General features: G+C 48.1%; 1 protein-coding gene across 6 annotated transcripts in view; it reads right to left on the bottom strand.

Annotated features, from left to right (window-relative positions):
* Positions 1 to 18,964, bottom strand: part of RIN2 (Ras and Rab interactor 2) — a 268,726-nt gene extending 249,762 nt beyond the window's left edge. For 2 of the 6 annotated variants that reach the window (XM_049869984.1, XM_049869986.1), the window contains exon 1: positions 18,391 to 18,601. The gene's annotated coding sequence lies outside the window, so the exon portion shown is untranslated. Of the gene's footprint in view, positions 1 to 18,390; positions 18,675 to 18,878 lie in introns of those variants that run through there. The other 4 variants (XM_049869987.1, XM_049869985.1, XM_049869993.1 and 1 more) reach the window with 4 other exon arrangements.
* Between the last annotated feature and the right edge of the window lie 4,726 nt (positions 18,965 to 23,690).

The following is a 23,690-nucleotide window of genomic DNA, read 5'->3' as shown; positions in this document are numbered from 1 at the left end:
TTGCAATTCCTCATGTTCACCTTCTTTACTCCTGCCTCCAAGCCTTGCACTCACCACTTCTTATTTCTGAAATGCCCTCCTCCCACCCACTTCACCTTTTCATTCTTCAGGACTTAAATGAAGCATCTTCCCTCATGGAAAGCTTCTGTGACCTCCTGGACAAGGCTGATTCCACTGTATGGTGTCTGGTCATACTATGGTGCCCTCCTTCCTAGCGCTTGTTGCATCTTCAACTCCATTCATACTTGTGAGATTATATGACACTGCCTTTCTCCCTGTCTGACATCAGAAGCTCCACAAGGCAAAGGTATCTGCTAAAGCCCCAGACCTAATGTAGTAGCTGACAGAAAGCTGGTCCTTGAGCAGGGTTTATGAAACCGGTGAGTGAACTTAGGTACAAGGACCACCTCCCTGATAATAACACTGGTCTTGAGCACAATGCCCTGAGCATAGTAGCACCATGCACTGCTTTCCATAAACACAAGGGAGACAGAACTTTCAGCCAATTTCTGACCTATGGCTGTTTCACAGAGATACACTGCTAGGCCTATAAACTCACACTCCACAATGTTGTTTCAGTAGTGACTGGGATAAGAATCACTGTATTACGAGAAACTTTGAAATTCCACTACCCGTCTCCCAAATACAGTCATTTGGCCTCCAGCATACTCTAAGCCAGCAGGAAGAAGAGGCTTAGGCTTGTCAAACACAGTTATCTCAAGATAACCTAACAGTCCTATCAAGAGTAGATAGTGAACAGGCAAATATACAGAGGCCAAAGTTTATTTGTGCTCACCAGGGATGGGAGGGCGTATGGGGAGTCATTGCGTAGGAAGCAGTGCTTATCTGTTTACAGTGATAGAAAACTTGGCAATAGGTACTGGACACGGTTGCACAACATGATTAATGTTGTATCACTGAATTGTACATGTAGAATGTCGAACTGGCAAATGTATTATATATGTTTTTCATAAAAATTAAAAAATAAGAGTTGATCATGGAATTTACTCATAATCCACTGTGGTTTAATGGCCAGCACAGCCCCCAGATTGACGGCTGATAACCATCCATTTTGCTTGTCCATTTCTTTAAGCCTGGGTTCCCAATTCTGCTTTCACCCTCTCCTGAGAAGGTGCTGAGGGCCTCCTCACCCTGGCAGAACAAGGCAGGACAGAGGGAACCCAGCAGACATTCTGACCACTGAAAAACCCCTCACTCCTGAGTGCCTGACTCTGCGTGCTGATGCTGTCTGTACACTGGCCCCATTTCCTGGCTACTTCATCAGTCTGTAATTCTGCGTCATAGTCACATTTCTACACGAAGGTATTCCGAAGACACATCATAAAGTAAAGAAATTAGGTTCTGGTGTTGGACAGATCTAGTTTGGAATTGTGGCTCTTCTACTTCAAGCTTTGCAACCTGAGACAAGATACTTAACCTCTCTGTGCCTGATTCCACAATCTAGGGGGAAAAAAGAAGGAAAATAAAAACACTTCATCTGTAATGAGGGCACGACACACGAAGCTTACTGCGATTCCAAAATGTGACCAGCATCTGTGAAGTCCTGAGCAGTATCTGGCACGTGGCAGGCACTCAATATGCGTTTGCTGCTGTGATTGTGAACTTGGAGTGCTTTGTCTGGTGAAGCTTAAGTCTCAGGCGACATCTAACAGGAGATTCACATGGCTCCTGGGCCAGCTTCATAGGGTGCAACCCGGGTTGTTGCATACGGCCCTACACTTAGAAGGGTCTCAGGCTTGATTTAATGCTCTATTGTTGCCATCTTGAATTCCCGATTTTTGAATCAGGGGTCCCATACTTTGATTTTGCCCTGGGACCACAAATTCTGTGGCTCCTCCAGTCAGGTATTGGATTGAAAGCTCTTTCTCTCTATCCCTGCTATAACCAGCATTTGCAGAAATCTCTCTTCAGGATATGCAAAGTGAATCCCAAAAGGGTCTGGACCCTTTCAGCATCTCACTCCCCAGCACTGTCCTTCAGCTCTTTCTATATGCTGTGTTTAAATTTTCAAATGTCTATCTTAATTGGGCACTACATGGCACTTGGTCTTATAAAAAATCTCTTTTGCAGAATTGTTTTCAGGGGTTGGAGAAAAGTATAAAGGAAAAGCAGTTTAGTGGTCATGTTCTTCCTGACACGGCCCCCACCCGCTGCCGCCCCACAGGAGGCACAGGGGCTCGGTGGTGTGACCGAGTATGAAAATGTTTGCTGCTCGAACTCTGGAAAGCTTTGTCAGAACATGGCATATTTTTATTTTCAGCCAAAAGGGATATCCTGGACTCTTCCACTGCCCTGATCAAGCCTTCCAGAATTTTCCTGCCTCAACTGTTTAATTCAACAAATATTCATTAAGCACCTACAAGGCACTGTCCTAGGTACTGAGGGTGCAAACCAAACCCATCACCATCAAGTCAATTCAGACTCATGGCCACCCTACAGGACGGGGTAGAACTGCCCCCACAGAGTTTCCAAGCAGTGGCTGGTGAATTTGAACTGCAGACCCTTAGGTTAGCAGCCCAGCTCTTAACCACTGCACTACTAGGGCTCCTCTGAGCGTGCAATGAGGGGCAAGACAGACAAAACTCTGCTCAGAATGTGTATCAGATGATATAAATGCTTGACAATAAGGCAGGGCATGGGGGTGGAGGGGCCATGTTACATAGGTGCTCAGGAAAACCCTCTCTGAAGTGGGGCATTTGAGTGAAGAACCTGGAGGATGTGGGGGCAAGTCACGTGGATATTGGGAGGGAGCACATTCCAGGCAAAAGGAAGAGCCAGTGCCAGGAACTGGCGGGGAGCAGGCTTACTGTGCCAGGGCCCGGCGGGGAGCAGACTTACTGTGCCAGGGCCTGGTGGGGAGCAGGCTTACTGTGCCAGGGCCTGGTGGGGAGCAGGCTTTCTGTGCCAGGGCCTGGTGGGGAGCAGGTTTACTGTGCCAGGGCCTGGTGGGGAGCAGGCTTACTGTGCCAAGCAACAGCAAGGAGGCCGGTGCAGCCAGAGCAGGGGAAACAGGCATCCAGACTGGTGGCAGGTGAGGAAGAGAGGTCAGCAGAGCCCGAATCATCAAGGGCAGTGTGCGCCGTGGGAAGGACTATGAATTTTACCCCAGGTGAGATGGAAATGGGAGAAGGATGTGAGCGAAGAAATGACACGTGACAGGTTTTTTAAATGATGGCTGTGAGCACGATTTGGAGAAAAACTGATGGAAGACAGGTACAAAGCAGGGAGCTCAGTTACGAGGCCAGGAGAGAGTCCAAGCGAGAGACTGACTGAGTTGGCGGCAGTGGGGATGGTCAGAAGTCGTCAGATTGGGTATACTTTGAAGGCAGAGCTGACAAAATCTGCTGATGGGCTGGATGCAAGGTACGGGGTTGGGGGGAGTTAAGGAGGATTCCAAGTCTGAGGCTCTGGAAGAACAGGGCTCCATTTACTGAGATGGGGAAACGGTGAGATGCTTGTACAGGGAAGGTAAGACGTTGTTTGGACACGGTTTGAGATTTCAGAGACCAGCAAGTGGCTCTATCAGGAAGACCGCTGGACATTGATAGAGTCTGCACTTCTGGAAACGTTCATCAGCTCCTAGGTGGTATTTAAGGTTTTCTGGCTAGCTGAGGTCACCATGGGGAGCATAAATCTGGAAGACAAGAGATCCCAGGACTGAGCTCCTAGGCACACCAATGTTTAGGGTCAAGGAAATGAGAAGGAGCTGGCAAAGGAGGCCAAAAAGGAAACTCCAATGAAGTAGGAAAATCAAGAGAAAGTGCTGTCCTGAAAGCCAAGTGCTTGTAAGACAGAGGGACAAGGACTGTCAGACGCTGCTGGTAAATCATGAGATAGGGGTCAGAAATAGACCCTTAGATTTGGTGACAAGGAGATCACCAATGACCTTAAGATCAGTCCAGGGCGCAAAATCTGGTTTGGAGTGGGTCTAGGAAAGGATGAAAGGAAAGGAATGGCGGACAGTACGTGCAGACACTCTTTTGAAGAGTTTTATTGCAAAGTGAAGCGGAGAAAAAGAGGTAGGAGCTGGTGGGGACTGCAGGGCCAGGGGAGGACTCTAAAGGTGGGAGATGTTACAATCTGACTGTCCCTGGGTGGAAATGACCCAGACAGAGGGGAAGAGAACTGTTGATTCAGGAGAGAGAGGAGACAATTGCTGGACTAAGTCCCTCAGTATACGGAAGAAGGTGGGACCCACTGCATAAGCAGAGGGATTGACCCTGGATAGGAGGACAAACGTTTATCCATTGCTACGGGAGAGGCAGCAAAGCATGCAGGGACAGGTGAATGCTGGTTGGTAGTTTTATGGTGGGAGGCATTAAGTTCTCCTGGTTAATTCTAGTTCCTCGGTGAAATAAGAAGGTCATCAGCTGAGAATGAAGAGGGTGGAAATATGTTGGAGGTTTGAGAAAGGAAGGAAAAAAAAAAAAAAGACAGTTGCCATCAAGTCTATTCCGATTCATGGTGACTCATGTGTTTCAGAGTAGAACTGCACTCCACATGGCTGTCAATGTCCATGACCTTTTAGAAGTATTTTTCCAGGACATTCTTCTGAGGAGAAGGGAAGAAACAAAGTAAAATAATTATCCAGGGCAAGCCCCGTTAGTGGGTGGTGAAATCAATGAAGGGTGTTTACCCATGCATTTTAGGATAGGATCTGAGAGGATAGGGAAAAGGAGATGGAGTCACTGCTCAAAGTTATAGTAATGTTGTTGTTAGGTGCCGTCCAGTCAGTTCCGACTCACAGCAACCCCTTGTACCACAGAATGAAACACTGCCCCGTCCTCCGCCATCCTTATAACCAATGTTATGCTTGAGCCCACTGGTGCGGCCACTGTGTCAACCCATCTCATTGAGGGTCTTCCTTTTTTTCTGCTGACCCTGGTACTTTACTAAGCATGATGTCCTTCTCCAGGGACTGATCACTCCTGACAACATGTCCAAAGTATGTGAGACGCAGTCTCGCCATCCTTGCTTCTAAGGAGCATTCTGGTTGTATTTCTTCCAAGACAGATTTGTTCGTTCTTTTGGCAGTCCATGGCATATTCAATATTCTTCGCCAACACCACAATCCAAAGGCATCAATTCTTCTTCAGTCTTCCTTATTCACTATCCAGCCTTCACATGCATATGATGCGATTGAAAATACCATGGCTTGGGTCAGGCGCACCTTAGTCTTCAAGGTGATATCTTTGCTCTTCAGCACTTTAAAGAGGTTCTTTGTACCAGATTTTCCCAGTGCAATACATCTTTTGATTTCTTCACTGCTGCCTCCATGGCTGTTGATTGTGGATCCAAACAAAATGAAATCCTCGACAACTTCAATCTTGTCTCCTTTTATCATAATATGGCTTATTGGTCCAGTTGTGAGGGTTTTTGTTTTCTTTATGTTGAGGTGTAATCCATAGTGAAGGTTGTGGTCTTTGGTCTTCATTAGTAAGTTCTTCAAGTCCTCTTTACTTTCAGCAAGCAAGGTTCTGTCACCTGCATAACACAGGCTGTTAGCGAGTCTTCCTCCAATCCTGACGCCCTGTTCTTCTTCATACAGTGCAGCTTCCCAGATTATTTGCTCAGCATACAGACTGAATAGGTATGGTGAAAGGACATAACCCTGACACACACCTTTCCTGACTTTAAACCACTCAGTATCCCCTTGTTCTGTCTGAACAACTGCCTCTTGATCTGTGTACAGATTCCTCCTGAGCACAATTAAGCGTTCTGGAATTCCCATTCTTTGCAATGTCATCCATAATTTGTTACGATTCACACAGTCGAACGCCTCTGCATAGTCCATAAAACACAGGTAAACACCCTTCTGGTATTCTCTGCTTTCAGCCGGGATCCATCTGACATCAGCAATGATATCCCTGGTTCCACATCCTCTTCTGAAGCCAGCCTGAATTTCTGGCAGTTCCCTGTCTATACACTGCTACAGCTGCTTTTCAATTATCTTCAGAAAAATTTTACTTGCGTGTGATATTAATGATACTGTTTGATCATTTCCGCGTTTGGCTGGATCACCTTTCTTGGGAATAGGCATAAATACGGATCTCTTCCAGTCAGTTGGGCCGGTTGCTGTCTTCCAAATATCTTGGCATAGACGAGTGAGCACTTCCAGTGCTACAGCCGTTTGTTGAAATATCTCAGTTTATATTTCCTCAATTCCTGGAGCCTTGTTTTTCACCAGTGCCTTCAGTGCAGCTTGGACTTCCTCCTTCGGTACCATCGGTTCCCGATCATGTGCCACCTCTTGAAATGGTTGAATGTTGACTGATTCTTTTTGGTAAAATAACTCCGTGTAGTCCTTCCATCTTCTTCTGATGCTACCTGCGTTGTTTAATATTTTCCCCAAAGAATCCTTGAGTACTGGAACTGAAGGCTTCACCCTACTGGTATCTGAATACAAGTGGCACCGCTTCCAGCATCACAGCAACACGCAAGCCCCCATACTATGGCAAACTAACAGACATGTGGGGGATATATACATATATATATATATAGCTCAGTAGCTGACCAAAAGGTTGGTGGTTCAAGTCCACCCAGAGGTGCCTCAGAAAGAGAGCATGGCAATCTACTCCCAGAATACCAGTCACTGAAAACCCTATGGAGCACAGTCCCACCCTGACACACACAAGCTGGAATTGGCTCAATGTCAGGTGGTTATATCTATACATGTAGAAAAGTAATTTTAAAAAAGTATGACAAAGACTGATCTGAAGGAGAGTGGCTGGACTAGAAAGCCAAATAGGACCCCCTTGAGGCTGACAGCCATGGACACTTAATGTGGCTGTGGCTTTCCCAGTATGCCCATCTGTCTGGTAGAGGCGTGGCGTGATGGTTAATGTGCCAGCTTGGCCGGGCTATGATTCTCAGTGGTTTGGCAGACACTGTGTAATCACCTCCCATTTTGTCATCTGAGGTGAGCAGCCAATCAGTTGCAAGGGTAGCTTCCTTGGGGATGTGGCCGCCTCCAGTATATAAATGGATGTTCTGGCAAAGCTTGCTCTCTCTATATACGTATATACCCTGTACTCTTCTGGGCACCTGACCTCTGGTTCTTGGGGCATAAGCCTGAAGTCATGGATTCGCCAGCCCCCCAACCCTGGGACGTAAGCCTGCAGATCTTGGATTCGCCAGCCCCGCAACCCTGGGACGTAAGCCTACAGTCATGGATTCACCAGCCCCCCAACCCTGGGACATAAGCCTGCAGTCATGGATTCGCCAGCCCCCCAACCCTGGGACGTAAGCCTACAGTCATGGATTCGCCAGCTCCCCAACCCTGGGACGTAAGCCTGCAGATCTTGGATTCCCCAGCCCCTGCAACGCTGTGAGCCATTTCCCTGAAGTAAATCTCTCTCTATATACTTGTATATACATTTCACAGGTTTTGCTCCTCTAGAGAATCGAGACTAAGACACATGGACTACAAGCAGTGTGCTGAGCAGGGCTGGGTCTTAACCAGGGGGTAGCCTGAGAGAAACAGGCCAAGAGAATTAAGGTGGATGCCAAGGATCACTATAATCATGGCCATGGAATCTGAGCTGAGACAGAAGCACGTGAGGGACAGTGGCCAGGTGGCAGGGCCAGTGGACTGTAGGCCATGGTGGCGGCTGAGTCAAAGCAGTGCTACAAGGAAGAGCAAGATCTCTTATTTCCTTCTCCGGATTGAGGGCAAGGGGAATTGTGCTACCTTACCAATGTTCATTCTCAGAGATTTCCTGTTAAATGGTTTATAAAAATTTCTATGCTTTATCAGTTTGAGTGCTTTCTTTGTGTCTCTGTGCTGAGGTTTTCATACAGTGTATACAGTTTTTTGGAATCAAATTGTATCAAATATTGGTCAATTTTCTCAGTTCTCCCTCAATTTTTTTTCCTCAAAGGCAGTTTTGTTCAATTGAATAGTGTTCAATCACTTAGTTGTACAGTCAACCTTCAACAACTATTGCTATATTTATCGATTTTTATCTCTGCTTCTAGAACGATATTTAGTTTATAAAGGCATCATAATCCTTGTGAAATATGACTCTTACTTCTTATACCAGGCTCTTTTTCTCTCTAGAATTAAATGCAACTTTCCCTAAAGCCTTCCGTACTTTGATTACACCTTCTCTCATGGAACGTATACATAATCCCCTAGAATGTTAAAGATAACCTAAGACCCAGAAGTTCAAATGTGTTTATGGGAAAAATGGTAGTTAAAATGTTACCTTCTCCTTTTGTGCTATTCAATTTCTTTTATCCTCATGGCTGATAACTTCCCCCCTTGTAATTATTGCTATGGTTTCTTGATTCTTAAACAAAATGAAAAATAGCTTAGAAAAAACTCAAAAAGGGATTGATTTCCCCACCTTATTTCAGGAGTTCAGATGAGACCTTCTCATGAGACCTTGAACTATAATGTTTAAAATCTCATCTGATTCCCTATGGACCCACTATGTGATTCCAGCTTCTATGTCTCCATCATTACCCCAGCTGCTGCATTCACAGAGCAGCAGATGGCTGAATTCTCGCTCGAATTCTTCTATCACTGTAGGATCTACACATTGAATCACAACTCACTAATAACAATATGCTTCGTCTCTAAGCCTCCCTGTGATTGGCTAGTGTGAAACGCAATTTACATATCCCACCATCTTATGCTTCCAATGGGCAGGGCAGTGCAACCCACCAGAGATGGGGCAGGGAGAGTGCTGATGACCCTGGCACAGAAAGGGTGGAGGAGAAGGGAAGTATGTGAACTCCAACACTTGCGTGCATGAATGGAGGAAGGACTGGACAAATGATGGGCCTGGACACTGAGGGTGTGCGTGGCTCTGTCCTGACACACGATTAGGAAATTCTCCTCCAGATGTTAACAGTTTCCAGTTCTCAATGTCCCTTATCCTAAACCTCATCAGTTACTCTTCAAGGAACCTGAAGCCAACAATCATAGAAGGATATTTATGTATTTATAGGCATCCTGTACTCGACTGTCAGTTTGTTGTACTGTGGTGGCTTGCATGTTGCTATGGTGCTGGAAGCTACGCTACCTGTATTTTAAATACCAGCAAGGTCACATATGGTGGACAGGTTTCAGCAGAGCTTCCAGACTGAGACAGACTAGGAAGAAAGGCCTGGCAATCTACCTCTGAAAATTAGCCAGTGAAAACCCTGTGGGTAACCACAGGACATTGACTGATGTAATGCTGGAAGATGAGCCCCTCAGGTTGGAAGGCGCTGAAAATATGACTGGAGAAGAGCTGTCTCCTCAAAGTAGAGTCGATTTTCATGACACCGATGGAGTAATGCTTTCAGGACCTTCATTTCTCAAGATGAGAAGTGACAGCTGCAAACATCCATTCGTAACTGGAATGTGGATTGTACAAAGAAGTATGAATCAAGGAAAACCGGAATCATCAAAAATGAAATGGAACACATAAAAATCTGCAGCAGCAGGACAGGAAATAAATAAGCCCGTGAAGCATTAAAGGTGTCTTCCAGTGGGCAGGAGTGACCAGAATGGGCTAGTGAGGGTCAGTAAGACACTCCTGCTCATCACCCTGCCAGGAGCTCACAAGAACTGGAGGAAGGTACATTGTTTTAACTATCCGCTTGCCCACTTCCGCACAGTGGAGAACAAGCGTCCTCCACGTAGCAGGTGCTGTGATGCTCTGCCTTATCCCTGCTCCCCAGACCCCGCACCATTTTCCTGCACGATTTCACTCCCAAGCAGCACCCTTGTCTCTTTGTTTGCCTGCCTGCAGAGAGCTGAGTGTGCTTGGAGCAACACTTAACCAAAGTCCCCTGGCCTCAGCCTATAAACACTCAGCAGTTGGCGTCTGATCTGGCTCCTCTGGTGGGCCCCGCACCGTGTCCCAAACTTCCCTGTGAAACTGAGCCCAATTCCTCTCTGGGGGTTTGCCTGATACCACATCCTTGCGCAGCTTCCTTCCCTCCCTGTCCCTTCTCCCCTCTCCTCTTCCATTTCCTAATAAATCATTTTTATATGAACCTTCATCTCAGGGTCTGCTTCTGGGGCGCCCAACCTGAGACAGAGACCTTCCACATCTCCCACAACAGACAAAAGAGCCTGAGATTCCCGTTAAATCAGAGACCAGGGCACATATACACCTAAAGACTTGAAAGCAGGGCCCCAGATCGTATGCATACACTAATGCTCACCACAGCGTTATTCACAATAGCCAGAGGTGGAAACAATCCAAGTGTCCACCAACAGATATGGATAAACAAAATGCAATCTAGCCACACAACAGAATGTCATTCAGCCATTCAGAGAAACGAAGTCCTGATACATCCTATGACATGGATGAACCTTGGAAACACTGTGCTGAGTGAAATGTCAGACACAAAAGGGTAAATGTTGTATGATCCCCCTTATATGAAATACCTAGAGCAGGCAAATGCGTAGAGACCAAACTTTACCAGCAGTTACCAGGGTCTGCAGGGAGAGAAGTATGGGGAATTATTGCTGAAGGAGGACTGAGTTTCTGTTTGGGGTGATGGGAAACTTCTGGGAAATGGACAGTAGTCACGGTGGTACAACGTGGTAAATGTAATCAACGTCACTGAATTGCACACTTAAAAATGGCTAAGATGACAATTGTATACCTATATATTTTACCACAATAGAACTTTTAAATACTGCACGATTCCTTGCAGGATCAGAGCATTGGTTCGTGGACTGGTCTGATAACGTTTCCTTGCCCAGACTCCCACCCCCTCACCACCCAACCTGACCCACCTGCCCCAGGTGCACAGTTCTCCCCTCCCTCCTGGGGCTGAAAGTCCTCCCTCCCAGCCCAGCCCGCACCTTTCCTCCGTCCCAGCTTCTAAGCTGGAGCGCTTATGAGCTACGTGTCCTTCCCCCAAGCGCACCACGCTCCTCCACTTGCTTCTCATTCTTTGCACTCGTCCATCCTTCTGCCTGACCAAAACCAGCTGCCGTCGAATCAGTTCTGACTCATGGCGATCCCACGTGCTGCAGAGTAGAACTGCGCTCCATATGGTTTTCATAGCTGGGACCTTTCGGAAGTAGATCAACAGGCCCTTTTTTCTTCTGAGGTACCTCTGAGTGGGTTCGAACTACCAACCCTTCCGTTAGCAGCTGAGCTCTGAACTATTTGTACGACCCAGGGATTCCTCTTCTGCCTGACAGCCATTCAGTATTAGCTAACACCAGTTAACCCTTCCATCTTAGCTTAGACACCCTGCCGTTTGCAAATCTTTTTCTGACATCCCAGGCCACGGTGAAATGCCCCTTCTATACGCAACCACACTGATCTTCAACTGCGTGGGGTCTGGGGACCAGTCCTCAGCCCGCCCTTTGAAGTGGCTCCACCTCCAGTCTCAAGGAAATACCACTGATGAGAAGGGGATCACCTAGTGCGAACACTAAAAAGTAGGAGGTTATTTGTGCCGTTTTAGATCACACGCATAGCCTAAGGTCCCCCCTGTAAACTGTTTAGGGAAAGACATTAGCTAAAAATACTGAACGTAACTAGAGTACAGAACGTGCCAGGGAAGAACCGTCGGTAATAATGAGTACGCACCACCTGTCTGGCAGGCATGCCAGCGTACAGGGAGAACGGGTGTGGTGCCCAGTGGACAGATGGCCAGGACAGGCCGCCCAGTGTGGGGAAGGACTGGGCGCCACTGCCTCTGGCTGCCACGTCCAATATCGGACCTCACCCAATCCCGGGATACGGACCTTTGAGAAAGCCACCCAAAGGTGGAAAACCTTCGCTCCCCACCCTGACCTCACCTCCTCCTTTGCCTGGAAGAGTATGAAAACCTTTCTGACAGGTCTCACTGCTTCTTTTGGCAATGCCAAGCTAGCCAAGAGCCAGAGGCACCGTCCCACCTCCTTACCCCACCCCCCATCCCACCCTCCCCACGCAGATCCCTCCATTTGTTTAATAAAGGGAAGAGGGACAAAGGTCTTTTTAAAAAGGACAGAGGTCTCTGTCTTCGTTCTCACATTCGGATTCCTAAATCACCAAGGGGCAGAACGATTGCAAAGGAAAAGAATAAAAAATTTTAATTAAGGGTTTTCAAGTTCAAACACAATGCATATGTATTTGGAAGTATCCCCTGCTGGGCCAGAAAGTCCTTGAGGGCAGGAATCATACCTTCTTCGCCAGGTACCCCCAACACAGTAAACATATGTGGTCTGAATAAACACACATAAATGTCTGCAAGCTTTAATTCAGCTTCTCAGTCTACTGGAAAAAGAGGATCAAAAACTATCTATCTGGTCTTCCAAAATTAGTGTTTGTTGTGTGCTGTCAAGCTGATTCCTACTCATAGAGAACTTACCTGGCAGGGTAAAACTGCCCCAAAGGGATTCCTAGGCTGTAATCTTTATAGGAGCAGATCACCAGGTCTTTTCTCCCGCAGAGCCTCTGGTGGGTTTCAACCACCAACCTTACAGCAGCTGAGCACTTAACCACTGTACCACCAGGGCTCCCTATACTAAGTGTCTAAAACCCAAAAAACCAAACCTGTTGCCGTCGAGTCAATTTCGACTCATAGTGACCCTACAGGACAGAGTAGAACTGCCCCATAGAGTTTCCAAGGAGCACCTGGTGGATTCAAACTGCTGACCTTCTGGTTAGCAGCCTGTAGTACTTAACCACTATGCCACCAGGGTTTCCATATTAGCAACTAGGCTAAAGTAATTCCAAATGAATTCCCCAGAGTAAAATAGTATGGGAAGAATTAATGGGTGGAATTGCCAAGACATTTTTTGGTGGGGAAAAAAAAAAAGAGGAAAGGCAGAGAGTGGAGTAGGGACTTGGCCCTGCCAAATGGAGCTTGTACACAAAGCTGGAGGAAGGCAGATTTAGCCAACACACGATGCTGAGCCTGTGGGTAAACTCAGGGAAAATGAACGCCATTGCATTTTTCATAACCCACATACCAAGGCTGACTACAAATGAATTTCCACAGTAATGTGTAAAGCTGAGCCACAGAAATGAGAATATAAATGTCTATCTGTTTGACTGAGGCTGTGGAAGGGCTCTCTATGCACAGAGGCAATGAATGAAATCGAAAGAAAAGTACCAACGTTTGTACTACACACTGCACTACACAATGTTTGTGCAATACATTAATAAGCTAAGGTTTCTGTCCAACACAAGTCGTGAGCGCTCAGGACCTGGGCCAGAAAGAGCTGGACAGTGCGGGTGAGTGCCTGTTAGACGCCATCCCAGGTGTCCTGGCACAGCGGGCGGGCGGAAGTCAGACAAAGCCCGATTGGCCCTCCAGAGAGCTGGTTTCTGGTTTCAGGCTGCTGCCAGGTGTGGGAGCTTGGATGACTTCCGGGGACTTAACTCAGTGGTTTACCTGCAATGTGACTCATACAGGTGGCCAGGCAGGAGAGACATGCGCCTCAATTCACATGTAAAAAGTATCCTTGTAATCACAGTTTAAATGCAATAGGGAGTTAGCTATGGCGGGGCGGGGGGGGGGGGAGGGGGGGAGGCGGGGAATGTGATGACTTCTTCAAGAAAGGAAAAAAGTGCTTTACAAAAAAAGCAAAGTTTATTTACCTAACTAATGTAATTAAACTAGCTAAAATGCCCTCTCCTGACCTAGCAAATAAAATGGGATATGAAAACTATATCGTGTCTTTAACCCACTTACTCTGTTAACCTACTCAAGTAAAATAAAACTTAATTCAATACAAATCGTAATAAGACAAATGTTTCCACCAAGTCTGATTTAAAGAATGATTCAAGTTTTGAGAGTTTCAGGCTAGTGGGGAATTCCATGTTAACACGTCCACGACCATCACTTGACCAGATTTCACGCTCAGATAAAAAAAACCTCTATTAGTTTATTCCGTGACCTTATGCTTGGCCAGACGTCATGATCAGGCAAAAGTGACCTTCGTTAGTTTATTACGTGACTTCTGTACTTGGCCAGACATCACCCCCCAATAAAAATGAGACCAAAGCTCACAGCAGTAAGTAGAACACCTCTTCAACTAGTTTCTTAACTTGGACACTATGAAACTTGGCAACATCATTTACGTGAAACTTACAGATAGTTTTAAAAAAACAAACAGCCCAGCTTTACAACCTTCCGTACATCAAACTGAGTCAGGGGTTCTCAGTCTCGGCTCATCAACTTTGGGCGGGGGCTGGTATTCACAGTTAGTGACAGCGGTTCTGGCAACCATAGATTCTTGCCCAGTATAAGACACTTCATGCAAGCTACGACTCCCGCAGCCTTATCAAAAAAACAGAAAAAAAGAAAGGGAAATCTGAGTTTATTTTCTTACAGTCCTCTACAAAATGTTTAGTCCTCTGTTTAGACTTTTCACCAAACCATTAAAAAAAAAAAATTAAAAACCATTTCTACTTAAAAAAAAAAAAGATGCCACCTAATCATTCATTCATTCAATATCCAATAATGCTACTGTGTTGTTTTTCTATGGGCTGTGCTAACTTGAGCGGTTCTGTTCACGCTCTCAGCTGACACTCCACACTTCTCAGAAGAGATATTAAAATTATGTAACTGAGATTGCCAGAGCCCCAGCCAGTCAGAACAGACACTGCTCATAAACTACTGGTCTGTCCCAGCTTTTCAGGAGCGCGGGCTCTCCCGCCGCATCCGCCCTCTTTCTGACTCCACTGTCCCCGTCTCTGCCTCCTCCATGTTGGCTTCCAGGGCTCTGTCTTGGCCCCTGCCTGCTTGGCCTGTGGGCTTTCCCTGGGTAAGTCAATCAGCTCCCTGATTCCGCCCCCTGTCTCGCAGTGACTCCCGCTGACTCCTCATGTTCACAGCAAATTTCCATCTAGGTAACATACGGGACTTTCAAACTCAACAGGTTAAAAGTCACACGGTATTTCCTCCCCACCCTGTTCCTTGGACACACATGAGCGTGCACACACACGCACGCACGCACGCACACACACACACACACTCACTCCTGAATGCCATGGCTTGGTTACTGATGCATCACCCATCCAGTCATCTTCTTCACCTCCCCTCTGCACCCCAACCACCCCAGCTGATAGGTCCATCTTCTCAAAATGCTTCAGCAAAGTGTCCTGCAGCCAAAGGAAGTGGGCAAACATTCCATACAATGACTTCATCCTAAAGAGTTCCAATGCACATTACCATAAAAAGCCTCTGAAAAGTCTTATAGTAAAGAACCTGCTTAACTTTAGCATTCCATCATTTATTTCACCCCTGTATTTCATAAGTAATTCTTCAGTAAACGTATACCCTAAAACACAGCTCGGTCAATTCTGCTCTAGACAAACGCTGCCTGGAGCATGCCTCTGAGCCAGCTGGGGGACAGGGCGTGCCGACTGCACCTGCAGCCCTGGGTCTGGCGCTGCTGGTTTGACTTCTGTAGGCCAGTGCTCTCACTTACAAAATGGACTACCAGTATTGTTTGAGAAACAATTGAGATACTACCTGTAAAAGCATTTTATAAACTGCTATAAAAATGCTGGTTATTATCTGCTTTTTTTAGAGGCATTACAGGTCTAAGGATGTATTTCTGCCTGTCTGGCTCCTCAAAATACATTTACAAAGGGATACTTCTGTTCATTCATTCGTTCCTAAGCGCTATGACTTGACCTCAGGAAGCTCACAGAAAGTGGGCAAGTGGGGCCGGTCCACAGGTACAAAATCATCTTGTACATCACTCAGATGGAAGGGATTCTGATAGTGCTGAGGAGGGCGTGCCTTACCAGGGACATGAGGAGGGAGACCAGGGAACCCTTCCCAGCTGGAGCCTTGAAGAATCTTGAAGAACCATCAGGAGGGTCGGATGTGCAAGGGGCCTCAGACACAATGCCGATACAATGCAAGGCGAGAGTATATAAAGAGTGGACCCAACTAAGGTGGGGACCCCCCCCCGCCCCAGTGTTGTGTGCCCTTACACACAGAAGAAATGACTCATTCATCTCTTCCAGGCAGAAGGGGATTTGGCCAAGCAAGGAGGGTGTTTCTAGAAAGTGTAACTCCTCTTTGGAGTGGGTAGGGGCCCTTAACTTTGGGGACGGGGGATAAGACTATCTCTAAACAAGTATACACCACAGCCTTAGAGGGAGTCACGCTCCCTCCAGTCTGCCCCTAGTCAAGTGTGGGCAATTTTAGGTCTCTGCTTCCATAAGAGTCCCTGGGTGAAAACGGTTAATGCACTCAGCTGTTAACCAAAAGGTTGGAGGTTTGAGTCCACACACTGGCACCTTGGAAGAAAGACCTGGTGACCTACTTCCAAAATGTCAGCCATCGAAAACCCTGTGGAGCACAGTTCTCCTCTGACACAGACGGGATGACCACGAGTCAGAATCAACTTGATGGCAGTGGGTTTTTAGGGGGCGTTGGTGACTCAGTGGTGGAATTCTCACCTCACATGTGACAGACCCAGGTCCGAGTCCTGGCCAAGCACAGCCACCACCCGTCTGTCAGTGGATGCTTGCATGTCGCTACGATGCTAAACAGGTTTCAGCAGAGCTTTCAGACTAAAACAGACTAGGAAGAAAGATCTGGCAACCTACTTCTGAAAATCAGCCAATGAAAAGCCTACGGATCACAACCATCTGATCTGCAAGCAATCACCGGGATGGCGCAGGACCAGGCAGCATTTTGTTCCACTGTGCATGTGGCCACCATGAGCTGGGAGCCAACTCAAAGGCCGCTAATAACAACTACTTCCGTTCTGGTTTGCAGGATAATGTCTCCAGATAAAGGAGGTCCTGATGGGGTTGGGGAGCAGAGTCCTCAAGCCCCAAAGCTCCTGACAATGGGCCTTTTCCTAAGTCCCTGATGCAAAACCCACTGCGCACGGCCGTCGCTTCCGACTTATAGCGACCCTATAGGACAGAGCAGAACTGCCCCATAGAGCTTCCAAGGAGCGCCTGGCGGATTTGAACCGCCGACCTCTTGATTAGCAGCGCTGGCTCTTACCCACTAGGCCACCAGAGTTTCCCCCCGATGCGAGGCCCCTCCCAACCCATGATGATGATGCAGGATATGGCGGTGCCAGGGCACCGGGAAGTGCAAGGGGTGCTCCGTGGGCCGGGGCCGCTGCCGTCCAGAGCCATGTAGGCACCTAGGCAAAAAGAGAACCCTGTGCCTCTGTATATACTTATAAAACAGCCTCCTATTTTGGAGCCAAGCAGAAAAAATTTGTAAGCACTCTACGGTCAAAAAGCATGACCATCTGTATACACAAAGCCGGCACTGCATGGTCTGTGTCCACGCCACTGTCAGCCCACATAAACCCAGATGGGGACAAGACATGCGGAGGGCCCACTGCACAATGACGCGGGGCATAACGAAAACCTGTCTTTATTTAAAATATTGATATTTTGTTCATCATGGGTTTTTTTTAACATTAATTTTTATTTTTAAAAATACTGTATTAACATTTTTTATCATAATTCTGAGTGCCGCCAAGTCTTTATTTTGGCTTCACTATTTACAAAGTCCTGCTGGTCGCAGTCTTTGTTACTGATTACAGGATGTTCCTAAGAAACCCTCAGTGCTTGCAAGAAAGTGCGGCTAAAGGGTGCGCGTTCCTGCGCAGCCTCGTCTGCAGAATTCGGAAAGCCCCAAGGACTTGAGAGCTTGGAGAGGAGATACGTCTCCTAAGCCCAGGGGCCGGTCGTGCCCTGCATTTCTTGGCAACAGATCTTAGACTTTAAAGGGTAACTTCGCATCCTGTTGACCCCAGGGCGCTGCGGGGCGCCCCCCAGCGGATGGGTGGGCGCCGCGCTGGGGGGAGCCGAGGCCAAGGGTGGAGGCCGAGTCCAGAGGGGGCGGGGCCGCAGAGTGAGACAGCGGCCCCGGCCCTTCCCGGCAGAGAACCCCGGCCCCTCCCCCGCCGGCTGCGCCCGTCATCAATCACTGCGACAGCCCACGCGCCCCCTGCCCGGACTTGCCGACCCTCCCGCGGGCCGGAGCCTGGGAGCCCGCGGGGCTGGAAGCGTCAGTCCTGCGCACAGCTGGGCGCACCTGACACCCTAGGTCTTCCCGCAGGTAGAGGCGGACAAAGTCCCTACCCAGCCGTCCGCCCCCTCCGCGCACACTCACAAACCCCAGCACTTGGAGCCACGGCGCCCGCACCCGCCGGCTGCCCCTCACCCTCCCCCCAGAGGTCAGCTACTCCCCCGCCACCACCCTGCCTCGCAGCGCTGGAAAGTCCCCCTGCCCTCCGCCCCTGCGCCCCACTCCCGGGCGCCCCCTTCCCCACCCGTGTCCCACGACCCCGAGGACACTCGCTCCGTCTCTCCCCAGGTCCCCCCCGAGGGGAGGAGAGCGAGAAGCGCACCACGCCAGCGCCCGGAGCCTGCGGCGCCGGGTGCGGGGCCGGGGGGGGTCTCGGCCGCCGCCGCCGCCCCTTACCTCGCGCGCGCCCTCCCTGCAGGTCTGGAGGCGGGGGTGACCGGTGGCCCCGCGGACAAGCGGGGGCTGGGCAGCCCGGCCCGGCGGGAGGAGGAGGAGGAAAGACGGAGAGAAGGAGGGGCGGAGTGGAGGGCCGAGCTTTGTGTCGGCCTCCTGCCCGCCCCCCGCTTAGCGCAGGCCAGTACCCCGCCCGGCTCGGGGAGGGTGGGACGGGGGCGACGGAGGGAGGTGGCGAGAAGGCGCCTGCGCGGCTGGGGTCTGGCCACCCCCGTCCCCTCCAGACGTCCAGCCTCCGCGCTTACCCGGTTACCAGGACCCCAGGCGGCAACGAGGACGAATTGGGACCCCAGGATTATCTAACGCGGAAGGAAACTTGGGGGCCCGGCCTACCCAGCCTCGGCGCCGCCGCCCCCTTCATCTCCGCTATCCGCAGAGCACCCGAGTTTGGTTCTTGGAGATTCCCCCCTTTCTCCTTTCTTTGCACTTACTGCGGAGCAAACCCAAACGCCGCACTCCAGGTCACCAGCCCCGCCGCCCAACTTCGGTGGCTGCACTCGGGAGGTCAGCGTTGGTGCGGGCGCTGCGCCCCGAGTGCACGTCGCGTCCCCGCCGCGGGTTGCTTTGCGTCGCTCTAGCTGCAGAGGGGCCGCCTGGGTTTGTTCCTGTGTGCGCTGAGCCGCCCAGCCTGCCCGGGCCCGGGGGAGGGAGGGCGGCAGGGAGGCGGAATGTGGTTTGGCTGCTGTGCCAGGAGACCTTTATAACCCCTATTAAAGGCGACACAGAAACCCAGGGAAGCAGGGCGCTGCGAGGCCGGTTCTCCACTAGGAACTGACTTCGGAGTCAGGCGGATCCCTGGTTGCTGGGTGAGAAAACGCCCCCGCGGAGGAGAGCATCTTCGGGGAATTAGTGCTGCCAGTGTTGGAGTTGCCCGAGTAGCCCCAGTCCCAAAGGGAGTCTCAAAGAGACACCTGTTTTGGACAGAAGTGGAAAATTAAGACAGAAGAAACGGACAAAGACCCGATTTTTGTGCTCTTCTGAAACTTCCGACCACTAGCAACAGAGGAGAGATGGATTTCATTGGTTTTGGTTCCTGTGAATCCCGCCCTCTAAATTCCCAAGATTAATTTATCATTTATAATTAGCTCAGCTCCCAGGGCACTTCTCTCTCTTCTAAGTTATCCATTCAGTAAATAATTTAGCACATGCTCTGTGTCAGGCACTGTTCTAATGCTTGGAATACGTTGGGGAAAAAACAAAGGTCTCCCTGCCCTGATGGAGTGGGAGACAGACCTCAACCATGAACATCAATAAGTGGAAGAGATTGACGATATAGGAAAAAAGAAAAAGAATAAAGAGGCCCAAGGGTGCTGGCCTGGGTGCAGGTTGCAGAATTAAACAGGTGGGTGGTGTCCATGAGAAGGTAGGATTTGAGCCAAGAATTAAAGGAGGCAAGGAAGGGAATGTCTGGGGGAAAGCACTGGGGCACAGGCTCTGACTGGCAGGGCCTAAGCTCTGACCCTGCATGAGCTGGGAGCTCCTGAGGGCTTGGAGCATGTTCCACCTTCTACTGCTGACAGATCAGCCTGATGCTGTAGCTAGAGCAGACTGCAATGGGTGAAGGTGGAAGCAGGGGACCAAGTAGGAGGAGACGGTGGGTCAGCAGTGCAGGTGGAGAGAGGTAGTTGGATTCTTCCTATTTTGGAGGTAGAGCTAACAAGAAGTACTAAGAGACTGGCCACAAGGGTAAAAGGAAGATGTGGGTCAAAATGCAGCCCTGACCCTTGTCCCTCCCCCTTTACTCTCTCCCTTAGCTCCACAGCTACTCGATTTTACAGAGAAGATACCCAGGTAAATGCTGGAGATGCTTGGTCCCTGTTCCTGTCTTAATCATCTAGTGCTGCCATAACAGAAACACCGCAAGTGGACGGCTTTCACAAAGGGAAATGTATTTCTTACAGTCTAGTAGGCTAGAAGTCCAAATTCAGGGCATCAGCTCCAGAGGAAGGCTTTCTCTCTCTGTGGGCTCTGAAGGAAGGTCCTTGTCATCCATCTTCTATTGGACTGGGAGCATCTCAGCACAGGAACCTCCGTCCAAAGGACGTGCTCTGCTCCCAGAGCTCCTTTCTTGGTGGTATGAGGTCCCCTGTCTCTCTGCTCACTTCTTTATTTTATGTCTCACGAGGTTGCCTGAAGACACAATCTAATCCTGTAGGTTAAGTCCTACCTCACTAACACAACTGCGGCCTATCCTCCGTCATTAACATCTCAGAGGCAGGATTTACAACATACAGGAAAATCACACAATACCGGGAATCATGACCCCACCCAACTGATACACACATTTTGGGGGGGACATAATTCAATCCATGACATTTCCTTTCTCCCCATTCTTTCCCCTTCTTTTCACTCAGCCTCCTTGAAAACATCCTTAATCTTGTAGACATTGCTCTATGGATGGCCCCACAGACTCAATCTGTTCTAAAATGTGGCATCCATTTGGCCCGCCCTCTTTTTTTTCCCCAAGGAAACACCTTGCACTGTAGAAATGAATTTGGGGATTATTCATTTGGAAGCTATTTATGGGTATGATGTGCCAAAGGTCCCTGGGTGGTGCAAACTGTTTGCACTCATCTACTAACCTAAAGGTTCGCGGTTCACAATGGAACAGAATTGAGAATCCAGACATAAATCCACCCACATATGAGCAGCTGACATTTGACAAAGGCCCAAAGTCAGTTAAATGGAGAAAAGACACTCTTTAACAAATGGTGCTGGCATAACTGGATATCCATCTGAAAAAAAATAAAACAAGACTCATACCTCACACCATGCACAAAAACAAGCTCAAAATGGAACAAAGACCTAAATATAAAATCTAAAATGATAAAGATCAGGGAAGAAAAAATAGGGACAACATCAGGAGCCCTAATACATGGCATAAACAGTATACAAAACATTACTAACAATGCAGAAGAGAAACCAGATAACTGGGAACTCCTAAAAATCAAACACCTATGCTCATCCAAAGACTTCACCAAAAGAGTAAAAAGACTACCTACAGACTAGGAAAAAGTTTTTAGCTATGACATTTCTGATCAACACCTGATCTCTCAAACCTACATGATACTGCAAAAACTCAACTACAAAAAGACAAATAACCCAATTAAAAAATGGGCAAAGGATATGAACAGGCACTTCACTAAAGAAGACATTCAGGTAGCTAACAGATACATGAGGAAATGCTCACGATCATTAGCCATTAGACAAATGCAAATCAAAACTACAATGAGATTCCATCTCACTCCAACAAGGCTGTCATTAATCCAAAAAACCATAAATGTTGGAGAGGCTGTGGAGAGACTAGAACACTTATACACTGCTGGTGAGAATGTAAAATGGTACAACCACTTTGGAAATCGATTTGGTGCTTCCTTAAAAAGCTAGAAATAGAATTACCATACGATCCAGCAATCCCACTCCTTGGAATATATCCTAGAGAAATAAGAACCTTTACATGAACAGATATATGCACAGCCACGTTCATTGCAGCACTGTTTACAATAGCAAAAAGATGGAAGCAACCAAGGTGCCCATCAACGGATGACTGGATAGATAAATTATGGTATATTCACACAATGGAGTATTACACATCAATAAAGAACAATGATGAATCCATGAAACATTTCATAACATGGAGGAATCTGGAAAATATTATAAAACAAAACCCACTGCCATCGAGTCGATTCCAACTCATAGCGACCCTATAGGACAGAGTAGAACTGCCCCATAAAGTTTCCAAGGCATTATGCTGAGTGAAATGAGTCAGCTGGAAAAGGACAAATATTGCATAAGACCACTATTATAAGAACTCAAGAAATAGTTTAAACAGAGAAGAAAATATTCTTTGATGGTTACGAGAGGGGGAGGGAGGGAGGGAGAGGGGTTTTCACTAATTAGATAGTAGATAAGAATTATTTTAGGTGAAGGGAAAGACAACCACAATACAGGAGAGGTCAGCGCAACTGGACTAAACCAAAAGCAAAGAAGTTTCCTGAATAAACTGAATGCTTCGAAGGCCAGTGTAGCAGGGGCGGGGGTTTGGGGACCGTGATTTCAGGGAATGTCTAAGTCAATTGGCATAATAAAATCTATTAAGAAAACATTCTGCATCCCACTTTGGAGAGTGGCTTCTGGGGTCTTAAACACTAGCAAGCGGCCATCTAAGATGCATCAATTGGTCTCAACCTACCTGGAGCAAAGGAAAATGAAGAACACCAAAGATACAGGGTAATTATGACCCCAAGAGACAGAAAGGGCCACATAAACCAGAGACCACCTCAACCTGAGACCAGAAGAACTAGATGGTGCCCGTCTACAACCGATGACTGCCCTGACAGGGAACACAACAAAGAACCGCTGAGGGAGCAGGAGAGCAGTGGAATGCAGATCCCAAATTCTTGTAAAAAGACCAGATTTAATGGTCTGACTGAGACTGGAATGACCCTGGAGGTCATGGTCCCCAGACCTTCTGTTAGCCCAAGATAGGAACCATTCCTAAAGCTAACTCTTCATACAGGGATTGGACTGGACTATGGGACAGGCAACGATACTGGTGAAGAATAAGCTTCTTGGATGAAGCAGACACGTGAGACTATGTTGACATCTCCCATCTGAAGTGGAGATGAGAGGGTCGAGAGGGTCAGAAGCCGGCCGAATGGACATGAAAAGAGAGAGTGGAGGGAAGGAGTGTGCTGTCTCATTAAGGGGAGAGCAATTAGGAGTATATAGCAAGGTATTTATAAATTTTCGTATGACAGTCCGACTTGATTTGTAAAGTTTCACTTAAAGCACAATAAAAATTAAAAAAAGGTTGGCGGTTCAAACTCACCCAGCAGCACCACAGAAGAAAGACCTGGCAATCTACTTCCATAAAGATTACAACCAAGAAAATCCTATGAAGGAGTTCTGCTCTGACACATGGAGTCAACATGAGTCAGAATTGGCTGAACAGCCAGCGGCTTTTTTGGTTTTATGATGTGACAAGTGCAGTTGTTGGCATTGGGGCCACAGCAGGGAGCCAACCAGACAAAAAGCCCTGCTCTCATGGAGCTCACATACTGATGGGGAGAGAACGACACTAAACCAGATGAATCAGTAAAACGTTTGGTAGGGCTGATGGTAAGTGCCACGGAGTAAAACAACCTGGGAAGAGGAAGAGAGAGTGCAGAAAACCAAAACCACGCCCGCTGACCTTCAGTGGATTCCGACTCATAGCCGCCCCGCGGGACAGAGTAAGCTGC

This window comes from Elephas maximus, chromosome 25, assembly GCF_024166365.1.
Source record: "Elephas maximus indicus isolate mEleMax1 chromosome 25, mEleMax1 primary haplotype, whole genome shotgun sequence".
In the NCBI taxonomy this organism is placed as follows: domain Eukaryota; kingdom Metazoa; phylum Chordata; class Mammalia; order Proboscidea; family Elephantidae; genus Elephas; species Elephas maximus.
This window is presented reverse-complemented; position numbering and strand designations above follow the sequence as displayed.